At 52.3% G+C, this 17,337-nt stretch overlaps 1 protein-coding gene across 6 annotated transcripts in view; it reads right to left on the bottom strand.

Moving 5' to 3' along the window:
* HIVEP3 (HIVEP zinc finger 3) overlaps nt 1-17,337 on the bottom strand; it is a 503,326-nt gene that overhangs the window by 130,825 nt on the left and 355,164 nt on the right. The window lies entirely within an intron of this gene.

Raw genomic sequence — 17,337 nt, 5'->3', positions numbered from 1 at the left:
CTCTGTCCAGAGGCCATCTAGGCCGGGGCTAGTGGCCCTGGGGATCTGTGCCTTCTCCATACAACAGCTTCCGGCAGAGCCTCCACCTTCCCTCCAAAGCCAGGTTAGAGCAAACAAACCCCTCCCAGACCACCAGCTTTAATGGAGAAACCCCGACTTCCAAAGGGGAACGGCAGTCCTAGGTGCCCTGGGGAGGGAACCACAGCTTCAGGGCCTGCAGGGGGTGGAGGGAGGTGTGATCGCCGCTGGACACTCACTGGGCCTGCACACTCACGTACACAATTGCACACCCGCTGGCTGGTTGCCAAGACTCCCAGCTGTTCGGTTGATTACCACCAGCCCAGTCCCCCCCATCTTCCATCAGCTCCCAGAGCTCAGTCCCAGCTCTAATTGGGTCATCCCCTTTCTGACAAAGGCCCCATCGACCAGCTGCATCTCCCGCAGCTCAGCCCTCTGCGTCCTTTGCCAGCACTCTCTCCAACCTTCCACCAGCTTTCACTTTTGGGGGTCTTTGCACAGACTTTTTCCTCTGTCTGAAATGCCCTCTCTACCCTTCCTGCATCCTTCACACCCTGAATCAAGCCTGCCCTTGACATAAGTCTTTCTCTTAATTAGGGCAAGTGAGACAGGGTACCCCGTGGGATAGGACCCTGCCACAAACTCCACTCCTGCCCTGCCCTCTCTGCCCTGCTTACTGTTCCTGGCTGGGAGCAGCTCCAGGTGGGAGCAAGTGAGTGTCTTGTTATAATTCATAAGCCCAGAGGAGTGACATTTTGTGATTTGCACAAAGACTTAGATGACAGACTTGCTCCTGCCCCAGGATGAGGGCCCTCTCCTAGCTTTGAAGGGTGGCCCTGCCCCACCGGAAATTCCTAATGGATTCAGTCACCCTCCTATGTTGCCACAGGCAACTCAGCGGTTCCTGCCTCTAGACGCGAACCCATCACCCCAAGTTGCAGTCAGCTAGCTGAGAGAGGTCTCCCCTCTTTCCAGATTGGAAGCTGCCAGGGTATTTCCATCTTGGTTCTTCTCTCCTGCGAAGACTGAGAAGTTTACAAATGTTTGTTAAGTGAATGAATGATCCTGGGGGGCAAATCTAGAGACAAGCTAACCATAGGAGAGGCAGCGTGATCCAATTCAGAGCTGTACCTGAGGTTCCAGGGGCCCTGGCTAGGGGCTGTGGTGGAAGGTGGGTTCTCAGCCAGACTGGACTGGATGCTCAGGAAGCTGGGCCAATGTGCCAGCCCTGCAGAGGCTGCCCTGCCAAGGCCTTTTCCTTGGACCGCTCCTTTGTTCCAACTTTCTGTGGCTTGGGATTTGTCTTTCCCCTCCTTTCTCTTAGCAAACTCCTGTGCAGCTCCATCTAGGCAGCCTGGGACATTCCCATCCCAACCCCCGAACATGCAGTCCATACTTCCCTTCTATAGCAAAGTAGCAGGGAAGGCATGAGGAAAGTGTGTTTTATCAAGCACCTTCATTGTGCCAGAGATAGTCACTCTGGATTTTCCGGAACCCTGCAAAGATCCTGCTCTTTACCCCTCAAGCCGCACTTCCCATCCAGCTGTGGCATCCTCCAGGCCAGGCGTGTCGGCCCAGAAGCCTTCATTCAGCTCCTCCTACAACCAAAGCTCCTTGTCCCCTGTCTTGAGACTCAGCTCCCATCCCAATTCTGGTGCCAATTCTCACTGGAGGCTAGAAGGTCTTCAGGACTCCAGCCTCAGAGCTCAGGGACACAGGATGGAGGCAGGCAGCCCTGCTTCAAGGCTAGAAGCCTGAGCCCAATTCTGTTCCGTGAGCCACCACCCCTACCCTGGGGCCGCAGGCACCTTTCCCACCCTGCAGCTGTATGGGCCCCAGGTGAGAAGGCAGGTGGTGCCAGGTGCCAGTTCCTTCCTATCAGCCCTTTCCCTGCGTATAACTGGGCCAGGTCTTGAGAAATTCCCAGAGCTTGGCCCTGGGGCTTTCCCACATTCCTTCATTCCTCAAACATGAATCAGGCTCCTTCTCTGTTCTGGGAAGGTGCAACACCCAAACCTGTGCTCTAGGAGCTCTATGCAAGGATGGAGACTGGCAGGTAAACAGATCATCCCAGTGCAACTTGCTAAATGCTACAATGCTGTTTGCCAAGCTTGGGGCAGGGCGGGGGCACATGAGGTGAGAGATAAGATTCATTCTACTTCTGGGGCTACAATTCAGGGAGACTGTGGTCCAGGTGTCCCGGCTAGATTGCTGAATGCTTGTTTCCATGGAAACACTGCGTGTGTGTGTGTGTGTGTGTGTGTGTGTGTGCGCGCACACACACACACACACACACACACGCACTGGGCTTGGTTCTGCTGTGAAGCCAACATCACACTGTAGAGAATTTACAGACTAAAAGAGATTGGAGCAGGGGAAATGGTTGGCATCTGATCTGTCATCTAGGATGCTGTCTCTCTGTGAAATTTTGTTTCCAACTCCCAACAACCAAATTACAGATACAGTTTTGGAATACACCATGGTTTCTATGGGCTGGGGACTGCCATAGTGGCCTTGGGAGAGCTTTCAAGGTGGGGTTGAGCAACTCACCCAGTAGGCTCTGCAGGTAATTTATGTTTGGGTCTTTCACTTACTTACCAGCCACCCTCTCTCCACCCTCCTGACCCCATGGCTATGATTTCCTGGATTCAGATGCTTTGTGGTGTTTTACTGTTTGTAGATGTGTGTGTGTGTGTGTGTGTGTGTGTGTGTGTGTGTGTGTGTGTGTGTGTGTGTGTGGTTTGTGCTCTCTTGACAGATCTGTTACGTCAGTCCTCACTTCTCACAGAGGTAGCCATCTCTCTCCTGGGACAGAGAACTAGGGACTCTTACAGTTTATAGAGAACACTTCCTGGGCTGCCAGTGGACTCAGTCCCAACCTCTCTCCCCAGGCTGAGGGCTGTGTTTCCAGCTTCCTGACTCAGTCAGGCACTCACTCATCCTTCATCTGATGCCGTGGGTAACAGCATGGGCCTCGGAGCCACATGCTGAACTCTGACTTCAGTTCCCAGTCCCACTTACTGTGTGATCTTGGGCATGTTTACGTGATGTTGGTGACCTTGACTTCCTCATCTTAAAGGGCTGCTATGAAGATTTGACAAGAAACTGAAATAGAGCCCTTGATGGAGCACCCGGCACCTAGTAGGTGCTCAATAAATGGTAGCAACTGTTACTTTGTTCCCATACTGTGATCCAGAATCCTGCTCCTCCTATGTTGTTTATCTTCATTAATGGAGGCGCCCATCATCCCAAGCCTGAGCCAGAATCCCTTCTCCATTCCTGCTGCCCCAGTCTAGGCCACCATCATCACCCAGTTACAACAGCCTCAGTTCACCTGCCCAAGCCTCCCCCTCTCTGCACCACCCCATGCTCCCACCATGCAGAACTGCTCACTGTTTCCAAACCTGCTGAGTGCATTTTGCACATTTAGTCCCCTGTACTGTTCCCCTTACTCATATTGCTTGGCCGGCTCCCATTCAGCCTTCCAGGTCAGCTCAGAGGCCACTTCCCCTGTGAAATCCTCCCTGGTCCCCTGGGTGGCATTGGCTGCTTTCTTCTCTGTGAACCTCCAGCGTTTGGTACAGATGTCCTGGCTTGTGCCCCACTATGTGCAGTCACTTCATTCATCTATCTGTTGCCCCTTTAGTTTCTGCAACTCCATGCACAGTCATGTCTTCCTCATTGCCAGGAACGTCACAGGTATTCAGAGCATACTAAGGATGGACTTCTGTGCCTCTGGCCATCCTGTCCAGTAAACAACTACAAGAGGCCACATGGCCTCCAGCCCACTGAGTAGTTTTCCCCAAATGACAAAAGCATCCTTTTTTCCTACACTTTAGACTGAGGCTTTGGCTCAGCCTGAACACCATGTCTGCCTCATTCTGGCTTTGCACCAGCATTTCTGGGGACTCCCACAGGGCCCAGTGAACCCCAGGTGAGGAGGGTGGGGCCTTTGGTTCCAGGAAATCAGAAGATTAGTCACTCCTCTTGGCAGCTGTGAGAACAGGTTTTCCCCAAGCCAAGGGGCCGACTTGCAAGATCATCAATAACAAGCACTATTTACTCTGCGTATGGCTTCGTGCCTTTCAATGGGAGGTGCAGCAGGAGAGCATCAGCTTCTAAGTCTTGGATTAAAGCAGTCTGTGTGCGGGTCCTGGCTCTGACCCTTAATAGCTGCTTAACTCTCCTGAGTCTCAGTTTTCACGGCTGTAAAATGGGGAGGATAACACACCTCAGGGAAGGATGACGAAGATCAAATAAGAGCTGATAAAATTAAAGGAGTCAGTGCATTGTGAGTATCAAGCAGCTGGCCTGTAGTAGATGCTCAATAAAGGGAGCCCCTCCCCCACCTCCACTCAAGGTCTTTGGAGGGTACTTTGATACATGAGACTCAGTCTTTGACAGTAGCTCATAAAGTGAGGGAAGGGAGGAAATGAGAATTTAATCGGACCCCATAAACATTAAGACAAGAAAAATAGTAAAATGTCTGACAAGAAAAAGTTTCGGGAGCAGCAAGAAGAAAAGGGAAATTCTGGGATGGCCTTAAAGCTGTCTCCCCTTGCGTGACTTTTATCCAACAGTGATTGCTACCACCCATGTGGCCAGCCCAGGGTGAGAGACTGGGGATGGGCAGGGGGTGGTCAGGAAGGAGTCCCCAAGCAAGACCAATGAGGCCTGACGGGACCTGTGCATCTGACAGTCTGGCTCCAGAGAGGACTTGCACACTCAGAAAATAACTACGATAACAGTGAATAAAAGCAACGGATGATGAAGAAGGGATGTCAAAGAGACATGTGTATGGGAAGGGGTGGAGCCTGGTATGAAAGCTAACTTTTGGAGCCTCCATCTAACAACAGCAAAGAAATCTAGAAATGGTCTCACTCCACCCCTGCTCAGGCTCCCTCCCTCTGCAGCCTTTCTGATCTCTCAGGGCAGGTGGTGAGAACCCCAATCCTCCATCCTTTGGCCTTGGAGTCCTCCTGCAAGGAGGGCCTGGCCTGGGCAAGATCACTCACTAGTTCCCTAAATGCAACAGGAATGTTCACATTCTGTGTCTTTCCTCATACTCTTCCCTCTACCAGGAATGCCCTTCCTTCTCCTCCTATCCCCCCATCCTCCCTTCCCTCTCCTTTGAACACTCTGGTGTTATTATTTTTTCCTGACCAGCCCCCCCGCCATCAGTAGAATTAAAAGCCTCCTCCCCACAACGTTCCTGTAACTTGCTTCGCATACGTCATCAGAGCATCTACCCATTATAGTAAAATATTTATATCTGATGCCCCCACTAGGTTGGGAGAGCTCTGAGGGTCTATGCCTCGCACCTAGTAGGTGCTCGACATACAGAGTACCTGGACGGCTTCCTCCCATACATCCCAGAGCTGGGGAACACGGAAGCATCTGCCACTCTGGCTGGGGATACAGACGGAGCCCCCATTGATCCCTCAGGAGCTCCAGGCTCTTAACACGGCCATGCTCCTTCCAGCCTGAAAACCAGCCCTCTGAGGCCTGTCTCCCCCAGGCCTTCTGGCTGATTTTGTGCAACCTGCCCCTTCAACTCCACCCTGAATCTGACTGGATGAGAATTCCAGCAAGCATCCTGGGGCAACTAGTGGACCACTTAGAAGGGGCTGGGTCAGGGGAGGTTGGGAGCAGAGGCAATGTCTCCAAGGGTGGCAGGTTGGAAGAGCCGGAGGCCTGGGGATGGATTTGGTGGCTGGTTCTGAGCTTGGAGGTGAAGAGTCAAGAGCAATCTGGGAGTGGGGAGGAGGGGTTAATGGGTAATTTTATGTGGCAGATTGACAGGACCATGTGGTGGCCAGAATTTGGCCAAACATTATTCTGGGTGTGTCTGTGAGGGTGTTTCTGGGTGAGATTAACATTCAGATCGTTAGACTGGGTGAAGCGGATTGCTCTCCCCAATGTGGGGGGGCCTCATCCAATCCACTGAAGACCTGAATAGAACAATGAGGCTGAGGAAGCAGGAACTCCCCAGCCTGACTGAGCTGGGACACTGGCTTCTTCTAGGCTTTGGACTTGGACTGAAACATCAGCCCTTTCTGAGTCTCCAGACTGCTAGCTTTCAGACTGGAATTTATACCAGCGGCAAGCCTGGGTCTCCTGCTTGCCAATGCTAGGTCTAGGGACTTCTCAGCATCCATAATTTCACAAGCCAAGCTTTGTAATAAGTCTCAGTCTCTCTCTCTCTCTCTCTCTCTCTCTCTCTCTCTCTCTCTCTCGTGCACACATACACAATATACCTATATATATATATACAATTTCTGATATATGTGTGTGTGTGTGTGTGTGTGTGTGTATCCTATGTTCTGATTCTCTACAGAACCCCAACTAATACAGAAGGTGAAGGTATAAATTCCCCGGATCTCAGGAGGGTCCCACATTCCTTATTTGGCTTCTCTTTTGTCTAACAACTCTCCAATAAATGGGCATTTCCTACCTCCTCACATCTGGAGTTGGCTCCACTCACCTGGGAGAGCCTCTTTGCAGATGGACAGAAGCTGTCACTCCTCTGGGGAACCCCAGGACTAAGTATGGGCCTAGCACTCAGTGGGTGCTCAATGTACTAGCTGAACAAAATAGACACCTCACACTTATTTGGGTAGCCCTTGGTAGATTTGGGCACAATCACACCTGTACCTTCATGTCCTCTCCAAGGCTCTGCAAGAGGCAGGAAAGGGACTGTCAGCCCCAGTTGCCAGATGAGCAAATGGAGGCCCAAAGAGGACCTAGAAGCAGTCCCAATGGCAGAGGGGCCAAGGAAGGATGCAGCCCTGGGGCCAGATGCCGCCACCTCACCTGAACACATGCATCCTCTAACAGATGTTCAGTGAACACCTACTACAGGCTGGGCCTTATTCTGGGGACTTAGGGTAAGTACCTTAGTGGGCAAAATGGACAAAAAGCCATCCCCCCGTAGAGTTTACATTCTAGAAGGAAGAGCCAGACAATAAAGAAACTGAATAAATAAGTGAATTATATAACATGTTAGCAGGAAGTATATACAATGGAAAGTACAAGGTAGAACAGAGTAGGGAAATCAGGAATGCAGGGGTGGGAGGTGGGTCACAAATTTAAATAGGATAGTTAGAATAAGCCTCATTGAGAATGTGGCATTTGAGCAATGACTTGAAGCAGGTGAAGATTGAGTCCTGTACATACTGGGGGGAAGACCTATATAGGCAAAGAGAACAGCCAGTGCAAAAGCCCTGAGGTGAGAGTGGGTCAGGCATATTACTTGAGGTCTTGTAGGCCATTGTGAGAACTGTAGCTTTAGAAGAAATAAAGGCTATGGTTGGGGGCTGGGACCACACAGCAGGCCTCCAATGGTTACCACTCTTCCCAGAGATCCAGCTTGGGCAGTCAGTGAAAGAGTCTGAGGATGCCTGTATGGAGGAAGGAACAATAGACAAAGAAGAGGCAGGAAGAGATTTTTCTTGATTACCATCTTCCTCAGCTTCAGCCAGACACCTCCTGGCTTTTACCTGCATAATTCCTATGGGCCTGTCTTCTTGCTGCTGGAATTCGAGGTTAGGTTCCAGAGCAGCTTGGACCCCCACTGGTGGAAAGGATACTGGACAGGTTATCTAACCTCCTAGGGGATGTGTTCAAAGCCAAAGTCTGACCCCATTCCTAAGGGCTGTTTGGAGAAGTGGGGGGTAGCTCTCTGGGAATATGCCCCTCTCAGGGGATTTGTGAGGAGTCAACCAGATAAGGGGCAGGAAAGCACTCCAGGTAGACTGTAGAGTGCTGGCCCCCTGGCTGGCTGTCACTTTGCCACTCAGCCTCAACAGGGAGGCAGGGGCTCTGCTTTGCCTCCACTACACAATGACAGATGTAAGAAGCAGATCCATTCCCTCAGCCTAGATGGAGTCGCACTCAGTAGCCTAATTTTAGACTGAGCATCTGCTCTTCTGTCCCAGAGACTCAGCTCTGTCTGGGATTTGCTCCGTCTGGAATTGCCAGAGAAACAAATTCTGTTCTATGGGTACAGGCACTGGTGGCGTCCAGATCAGGGCTGGCCAACAGGCCCTTGCCATGCGGAGGCCCCCCAGGAACTATGCTACACCAGGACATCTGGGTCCTCCTTCCTGGTCTCCCATCTCATGCCCACAGCCACGAACTCCTGCAGGTGCCATCTTTGATTTCCATTCTTCCCAGTGGGTGGGTTAAGCATGGGTCTGCTTCCACCTGAACAGGAGGACCTCCTGGGGACTCTTTGCCATCCTTCTACCTGCAGCTCCCAGCACAGGTCCTGAAGAGTTCATCCCAAGTAAGTACAGCCCAGTAAGACCAAGACTAAGGACAGCACTAAGGAAGGTGCTGCTGTTGGCAAATCTTCCCAGAAAGGCTTCTCAGAGGAGGTGACTTTTGAGTTGGACTTTGAAGAGTGAGTAGGTGTTTATCAGTGGAAAAGGCTACCTGAAGAGGGGAAACAGGTGAAGAAACAAAAGCTTGAAAGAGCATTGAATGTTTGGGAATGGGCTGAGGGAGGGAGGGAGGGGAAAGTAGGGATTCTAGGTGTGTTGGGGACACAGGGCTGAACTCTAGGCCGAGGAACTGGGCTGGTGGCTGCAGGTGAGAGAGCCTGTGAAAGGGGTCTTTGGAGCCTGTGCTCTGACAGATGAGTGTGGGTAGCTTCCAGGTGTGAAACCCAGGCCCTTTAAAGTGGGAGGGCTGCCTTCCCTGTCCCCTCTGCCCATGGCCTGCCTGGTCCTGTGCGGCCTTACCCCCCTACCCCTTGGCACACCAAACGGAGGGTGTGCTGGGGTTGCCCACTTGCCTCCCAGACACCCCACCTGAGTGCTGGGCTGCGCATTTCCACGCACCAGGCCATTTACCTCCGGTGCCTGGGCCACTGCAGTCACTGCTCCGTCCTTGCCTCAATCCCCAGTTCCCATAGGCAGGATCCCCTTTTGCTTCTCTGGACTCGGCTTCTCCACCTGGTGTTGCCATCTAAGATTCCTCCAGAAGCAGCCTGCAGTCCGACCTGGCCTGCTCTCACCTCAGCCCCGCGCTGTGGCACAGGGGACAGCAAACCCTGCTCTCCAGGCTACAGGCGCTTTATGTGTCCTTGTCTAATTCCTCTTAACAACCCTTTCAGATGGTGATCATTTATCCCTTTTCACAGGTGAGGAAAAAAAGGGTTTGATGTGGTGGACTAGAGGCTGATCACACAGCCAGGAAGTGGTGGTAGGGGGGTGGACGGACCCCAGCCTGTCCTTCCTCCTGTCCCACCAGCCTCCCTCCAGCCCTGAGGGCAGGGCCTGGGCAGCTGGTGCCGGGAGCACAGGCGGTCACAAGACCTCTGGCCAACTTGGGTAGAGAGTGGACAACTGGCATTAAAGGAAGCCTCTCCCACAGATCTTACCTCGATGCCCTTGAGAAAGCAGGAGTTAAGAGCTTATGTAAAGAGATTTGCAAATATATCCTACAAAACAACATTTGGATGATTTAAGTGTTAAGGAATCAGAACCATATGGATTAAATGTCCCTGACGTTACGTATGGTTTTAAAAATTAGAAGGAAATGTACTGGGAACACACACACACACACACACACACACACACACACACACACACACACGCACACACGCACACACGCACACACACACACACAATGTGTAAGGCCAAACCACATTTTTAGCTTTGTGGACCGGGAGTTATTTGAAAAACAAGACACAGCATTCACCTAACTTCTACCCCAGCTGGCCCTCCCCCAGCCCCGCCCCTTCCCAGCCTCTGTCTCTTCTCCCCACCAAACAGGGCTCAGCTCCCGCCCTAGAGACCCAGCCTGAGAAAGAGGCTTCCCAGAACAGCCAGCCTGATGTTCTAACCACAGGACAGTTAGAGCCAAACAGCTGGGTCAGGAATGGCTGGGGTCTCCCAGAGACCAGATGGGTGGTCACAGGTGGCAGGAGGTACTGGCGATGCCAGTTTCCCAAGAGGGAAACTGTAAGTACTTTCAGAGAAGACACTGTGAAGCTCTGGGGAGGCAGACGCTCTGAGACGCAGCTCTACTTTCCGTTCGTAATTGCTTCTGTACCTCCCTCAATTCTCCCAGCCACCTGGCGAGGAAGGATGGATCACCCCCACTTCACAGGAGGGGAAACTGAGGCTCGGAAGGGCTGGGTACTCTGCACAGCTGGCAGGCAGGAAAGCAGACTGCAGCCTGGATTTCCTTGTTACACACCCAGTGCTGGTCCCACTGTACCTCACTGCTTGAAGCAAACCCAAAACGTGAGCCTGTGTCCAGTTTAACTCTGAAAGTTAAAAAAACTCTCGATTGTGTCAGCTGCTCAAAGTTGAAGAGTGTTTTAGGGGGACTCCCCAAATACAAATAAATCAGGTTTGGTTGTGACTCTAAATTGCACGTGGTGTTGAGCTGGGGGGAGAGTGTCTGTAATGATCAGGTGGGGAAAAATTAGACCATCAGAAATTGCTTGATCTGGTCCTGGGTGGGAAGAGAGAGGATGAGAAGTAAAGCCACTGCGTGCTGGGTGTCGTGCTGGATGCCAAGAGTGTGGTACCTCCCTGGACCTTCACCCAGCCTATGCAGAAGGTGGAGTTGCCTTTCTTCTGCAGAGAAGGACACACAGGTGCAGAGATCCTAGGTAACGCTCCCAAGAGAACACCGCTGCATTCCTAACCCGGGCCTCTCCGACACCAGGCTAGTGCTCTTGTCCTAAACCCTGCCAGCTGGGGTCAAGCCTCCCCAACAGTGGCCAGGGCTTAACCAGAAGCAGTTTTGTCAGGAGAATTAAATGCCACACAGACACAAGCCCAGCCCAGTCACAGGAGGTCTGGCACTGAGTCTGTCTCATGCATGGCCAAGCCCCTGTGTCCAGTCTCGAGCCTCATGTTTGTTAAATGACTATTAAACAAATCAATGGGCGGAGAGGAAGGAGGCATCCCCGCCCCTTCTCTTTCTTCCGTCCCTCACTCACACCATTGTTTTGTGGACACAAGTGAAGGCCTTCACACTGATGTATTTATCCTGGTCAATGGGACGCATGCTTAACAGCCTGTTCAGACCTCTTGGGGTGCTGATTTTAAGCTTGGGATATTCTGAGGACATGGAATAAATTCTCAGAGCAGACACCAGGGAGAAAAGGAGAAAGGACGCAAGGATGGGGCAGAGAGGGCGTGACTTTCAGCTCTGGAGCTTCCTCAATCTCCTGTACCCAGGACCTCTCCTCTTTTTTTTTTTTTTCCTGCGGTACAGGGGCCTCTCACTGCTGTGGCCTCTCCCGTTGCAGAGCACAGGCTCCGGACGCGCAGGCTCAGTGGCCATGGCTCATGGGCCCAGCTGCTCCGCAGCATGTGGGATCTTCCCGGACAGGGGCATGAACCCGTGTCCCCTGCATCGGCAGGTGGACTCTCAACCACTGCACCACCAGGGAAGCCCACTCTCCTCTTATATCTGGTTTCATCCCAAGCTGACCTGGCCACAGGCTGCCAGGACAGTGTCCTCATATTGGGATCAGATCAGTCACTTTTCAAGTACTTTGGGGACTGCCTTTGCCCTCAGCCTTTCTTATGGTCAAAATATGTTGGGAAAACACTGATTATTACACAGATCTCCTGGAGATTCCCAGTGTACACCCATTGGCAGGTGAAAAACCCAGAAGGGAGCAGGTAAAGAAAACAGCTCATTTTTAATCTGCTCTTATTGGAAAAGAACAAAGACTCCCCCTCCCTCCACCAGAGGTCCCATCCTCTGTATCCAATTTTTAAGCACACAGAGTTCTTACAGTTCTGGGCATGAGTAGCCTAGAAGGCCCCCCTGAGGCCTTCTGCTGGCTTATTTACAGAACCCATCCTCCCGCAGGCATCCCTGTTTTCCCACCAACACCCCAAATATTCTCTACTCCAGGCTTTAATCCACACCCACCCCCCCATGAGCCCCAGGCCTGTCCTGCTTAAATCTTCTCAATGGCTTCCTTCTGCTCTTTAGACAAAGACCAAATTTCTTCATGTGGTCTCCAAGGCCTCCTTCAGCAGCCCTGCCTGCCTCTCCTGCCTCATCTCCTCCTCACTCCACTCAAGGCACAGGGGTATTCTTTCAGTCTCCACTGCCTCAGGGCCTTTGCACATGCCATGTCCGTTGCCTGAAATGTTCTTCCTGTATATCCCTTCCTTACCAGTTAACTCCTCTCCAAACTTCCAATTTCAACTTGCACATCAGCTCCCCAAGGAAGCTCTCCTTGACCCCTGTGTACTGGTGTACGACTTCTCTGCATACTCTCTGTATACCTGTGTACTCTCATACCCCGGACACACTCACTCAGCACCACAAGCTTCGTCTTTAGAGCCCAACAAGTATCAACATTTGTAAAACTCCTTTTTATTTGTGTAAGTTTTTTGTCTGATGACCAACTCCCTCACTGAAATATAAGTGCCATGGTTAGGGTAACGTGTGTACTCTGCTCACCACTGAATCCCCAGAACCTGCCACAGTAGCTGCGCTGCTGGCCCGCAAGTTTTCCCAGCACTCTCTGGGAGGCCCTGAGTGAGGCAGATGATGGTGAGAGGGTCACTGTCACCTCAATCTCTTCCCCGAGCCGGGTGAGGTAGAAGAACAGGGGACCCAGATTCCAGCCTCGGGTGTCTCAGAAATTCACTGTCACAGTGTGACAAGGTCACATAATGCTTCTGAGCCTCAGTTTCCTAATCTGCAAGGTTGAAAGAGTGTGCCAATATAGAATGACTCCCATTTTTGTATCACATTATCGACTCATCTCTTTCTTCCAATCCCAGGGTAATGGGCACCATTACCCGTTCCTCAGGGAACTGTCTTCCCCAACTTCAGTCATGATTCTGGCAGGGCTCCCCCTCACAGGCCTCCCAGTGTGTCACACTGTGTTGAAGAAGAAGCTCAAAGGCAGCAGATGAGACAGGTCAGCACAAAAAAGAGAGTAAAGATGAGAAACAAAGATGAGAAATGTGGGGAAAATAAGAGTCTGATGACCCGATGACATTGTATCACTTCCTGGACCTAGCCATGCCTGAGGTCCATCCATCCAGTAAAATGAGACCATGAGATAACACCCAATCTCTCTCCTCCTCTCCCCCTCCTCTCTCTTTTCTTAAGTCAGATGGAATTCTATTTCTGTTCCTTGCATTTGAAAGAATGTTGCCACATACACCCAGGTCCAAAGTCATCCCATAGTACTAACCAAACAATCTCTGAGCAGGACAGTAGTGGTGAAGAGGAGCATGTGTCATGCTCATCTACTCTAACATGCCTCACATGTGTCATCCTCTCTAATCCTCACGACTAGCCTAGGTAATAACAGAGAAATACAATGGTGTGATGGGTGATAAGGAACACTAGAATAGGGTGTTAAAGACTTCAGTTCTAATCTTGGCCCTGGCATGCACTAGCTGTGTGATGCTGAGCTGGTTTCTTAACCTCTCTGAGCTTACCTTTCCTCCTCTATAGGTAATGATGCCTACCTCAAAAGCTGCCATGGGGAATGGTGAGACAAAACAAACAAGCAGTGTTTCTGACTAGGAGAGACTTAATAAACATTAGCTTAGTCTGTCAAATCTAGAAGTCCTTTCTAGAAGGATAGTTCTATATGTCTCATTTCTGAGAATTAGTGTTGGCCATGGGTAAAAGAGGAGAGGAATGTGTGAGAACCTCTCAGCTAGAGTTCAACATCCAGTTAATATCCGACATTGGCCACTGGCTGCCGACTGTGCAGTGACGCAAGATTGGCTGATGGGTCTACTTCCTCAGATGCTGGGCAGTAGGGTGCGTCCACAGGGATGGCAGCTCCAGCTGAGTGGTGACAGGTCACCACTTGCCCCAAGGCAAGGGGCCTATTTATGGCTTCCAGATGTGTCTAAGCTGCTTCCAGTTTCCCTGGACAGTGTGGAAGGACAGGCCAGTACTCTGCAAAGGCTGACCTTGACCCCAAGTCCCCATCTAATGGGTCATTGGCTTTATTGGAGTGAGAGTGGGGTGCGTCCCTCTGGGCTGGGCTGTCTGGGAAGTTGGAAAGTCTGTGTTGCTTTCCAAAGAGCAATTCTGAAAACTGCTGCTCAGAATAAATATTTTGGTTGCTTTTTGCGATGTGGCCGTGGGGGAGACTTCCACGGAGTGTGGTTTGCAAGTCGATTCTCCTGGGCTGTTTACTCCCTGAGATCCCCACGGCCGGTTCCTGGCAAACATCTGCCGCGCTCCTGGGCTGCTGGGACCGCTCTCCCTAGAGAGAGGCTGAACTGGCTGGCCTTTCCTGCGCATCTGATTGCGAGGATGTACTAGGCAGACGGCTACCAGACCTTCCCCACTGCCTGTCTCAACCTTGCCCTCCTTCGCCAGTGCTGGCCAAGCCTGGTGCTCTCCTAGGAGCCTTGTTCCCACAACTATGGGGAAACTGTAATTAGCTGAGCTGCTCTAGGCCAGGGGCTTGGAATTCCTGCGGGCCTAGAGATGTGGCCTTGTCCATTTCCTCTTCCCAGGGTGGCCTCCTGCTCCTTTCCACCCCCTCACCTCTTCCCTGGAGCCACACCACACAGTGCGCGCTGCGCAGCCTGAGCAAGGCCACTGTCTCCCACCCATCCCCCACCCATCCGAGCCCTCTTGAGAGAAACCCCATCCCCAAGGGCCAGAGCATACCATGTCTCTTGGTTACAGTGATTATGGTGACTGTCCTACCCCCCTGAGGCCAGGTTCCTAGCGCTGCCGCGGCCCTGCCTGTCCAATGTTTGTGCCTGCTTGGATCCTGGAGCCCTCCAGCCAAGAGGTCATTCCTAATTGCACAGAGGACGTAGGTAAAAGTGGGAACGTCAGGCCTGCTTCTGAGCCAGCCCAGCCTAGCGTCTGCTCCTTACTCCCGCCATGGCCAGATTTCTGGGGAGAGATAGACCCATGGGATCTGGGTCTGGCAATCAAGACAGAGAAACAACAAAAATGGGGGGAAGTAATGTTTCCAGGCACAAAGTTAGGTGTTTGCAGTACAGGACCCAGGGCCCGGGGAGAAGATGCTCCACCAGGGATGGACCACGAGGATCCTGGTTAAGGGAGCTCACGTCATGACTGGGCATTTGGAATGTTAAAGACCCTCGTCGAGGAGGCACACCCTTGAGGCTGGGTAAATATTGTTCTGTCTCCCATTGCTTTTTCACCTCCCCAAAGCCACTCCCCAATTCCTTTGACATGCATCCATTTCTGGAGGGTCCGAGAGTTACCACCATGTGGACCTTCTGGAACCCCACCCCATTTTGTGGGTGAGGAAGCAGAAGCTTCCAGAGGCCAAGGGCCATGCCTGGGGTCCCAGAGCAGGAAGAGGCAGAACCTGGATTTGGACTCATTTGTCAGAACCCAAGTCTAGGGCTCCCACCATGGCTGCTGTCAAACACAGAAAAGACAGAGCCAGTCGCCCCAACTGGGTGCCTCGGGACTCTTGTGCCTGTGCTTGCAGTGAAAGTCTCTGGTCTCTCCCCACCCTCTCCTAGTGGTCCAGAGACCAGCTGCATGCCTTTGGGAAGGGGGCTGGTGACAGGGCGGGGAGGCGTCTACACCCCTGGAACGGAAGGGAGCTGACCAGCCCACATAGCATCCATGTCCAGCTGGGGCTCTGCTGGTGCTGTGCAGGCCAGGAGTGTCACTCCTTCCCATAGTTCCCCTCAGCCCCAGGCCCTGGGCTCAGTACCTGAAGGTCCAGCCCCTCCCATTGCTGAGCTCATCCTACCCAAGCCTGGGAGGATGTGGGAAACCCAGTTTCACCAAAGGCTAGAATTAATTTTCTCACCATAAGCCACAGGCCCCGAGGGTGTCCTGGGCTTGCCTCTGTTCACCTGCCATGGTCTTATTTTACTGCTTTGGGAGGAGGGGGAGGGCATCTCTCTGGGGGCCTGACCTGAGGCTGGTCCCGCCGCTCTGATCACAACTTGAGTCCAGCTCACTTCACTGAGAGTCTGGAACCTGCCCCTTCCTCTGTGGGCTGGCCCCTGTGCCTCATACTCTTGGCAACCAGGTCTGGGCCCTGCCGTGAAGGGAGAGGGGCCAGGACTGCGGAGCCCCCAAGGGACATTGACTGTCACACCCAAAGCACACACGAAGGCCTGGACAGCCACAGCTGTGACAACAGCATTTCTCTGCGGGCCAGCCTGGGGAGCAGGCCGGAGACTGGGCCACACCTCTCAGGCCAAGCTGCTGAGAGTCCCCTATCCCACCCCTGGTCTCCTCGGTGTTGACCATGTCTGACCTTGGCCTTGGTCTTGGCCCCTCACTCTAATTCCTGTGTTCCAAACTCCAACTCCAGCAGGGTGTCACTCAGAGTGCCAAAACAGTGGGAAGGATTGGGGCACTGAGCTATACCCAGGCATGTAATGTACAGGGTCTCAGCCTAGTCACAGAGCCCACCTGGCCTGGCCCAGCCTATAGGCCAAGGCCATGTTCCATCTTATTTCTCTTTGAACTGACTGCCGGGCTGTCTCAGTCCCAGCCTGGGGTGAAGGGTTGTCTTTTCTGCTGGTGCTAGAGATACAACTTGCCCTTCTGCCCAGAAATGGCTTTGTGCCACCTCATTCTTATGCTGGTTACTTACCCTATGGAGGGCACCCCAAATCTTTTAAAATAGTATGCAGAGTATAAGGCAAAAAGGACAAACCCCTCGTGGAAGCTTGCCTTTTATGGAAATAATCACTGTACCAATTATTGAGCGCTTACTATGTGCCAGCCTCCAAGCTGAACATTCCACGTGTATTGGACCCTCACAGTAATAATCCCAGGAAGTAGTACTAATATTATTCCCACTTTACAGGTGAGGAAAATGAAGCTCAGAGTCCATCTAACTCTAAAGCCCTTCTTATTCCCCAGAAGCTGAGAACTGACCTGTGTGTTTTATCAATAGGCTTCAGGATGTTTCTTGGGAGTCCAGGGGCGATTCAAAGTGATGATGCTAAAATGTGATGTGCTCTCTCCCCAGCAAGCAAAGGAGAAGTGCTCAGCTGGCACTCACCTGCTTCAGGCCTCCTGCCCACCTGACCCTGGGGTCAGGTTAGGAGCCACAGAAGATGAGGAGCCCTTGCACCGCATTCTGCCATGGACAAAGCTCGCCCAGCACACATCTTCCGGGCCAGCGTGGTGCAGAGCTGGCCTGTCCCCACCCACCATTCCCAGAGACCACCCTGATGGGATGGGAAGATGTTCCAGCTGGCTAGGGGGGGAACTGAGGGAGGGAGGAGCAGGGAGAGACACCTTGTGTCCTGCTCCATGCAAATCCCATTGTCACAACCTGGTGGCTGATGTGTCCTCTCTTCTTGACATGGACTGGTTGCCCCAGTTTGGATG

Source organism: Kogia breviceps, chromosome 1 (assembly GCF_026419965.1).
Source record: "Kogia breviceps isolate mKogBre1 chromosome 1, mKogBre1 haplotype 1, whole genome shotgun sequence".
Lineage (NCBI taxonomy): Eukaryota > Metazoa > Chordata > Mammalia > Artiodactyla > Physeteridae > Kogia > Kogia breviceps.
The sequence above is the reverse complement of the archived record's forward strand: the minus strand, read 5'-3'. Positions and strand labels throughout refer to the sequence as shown.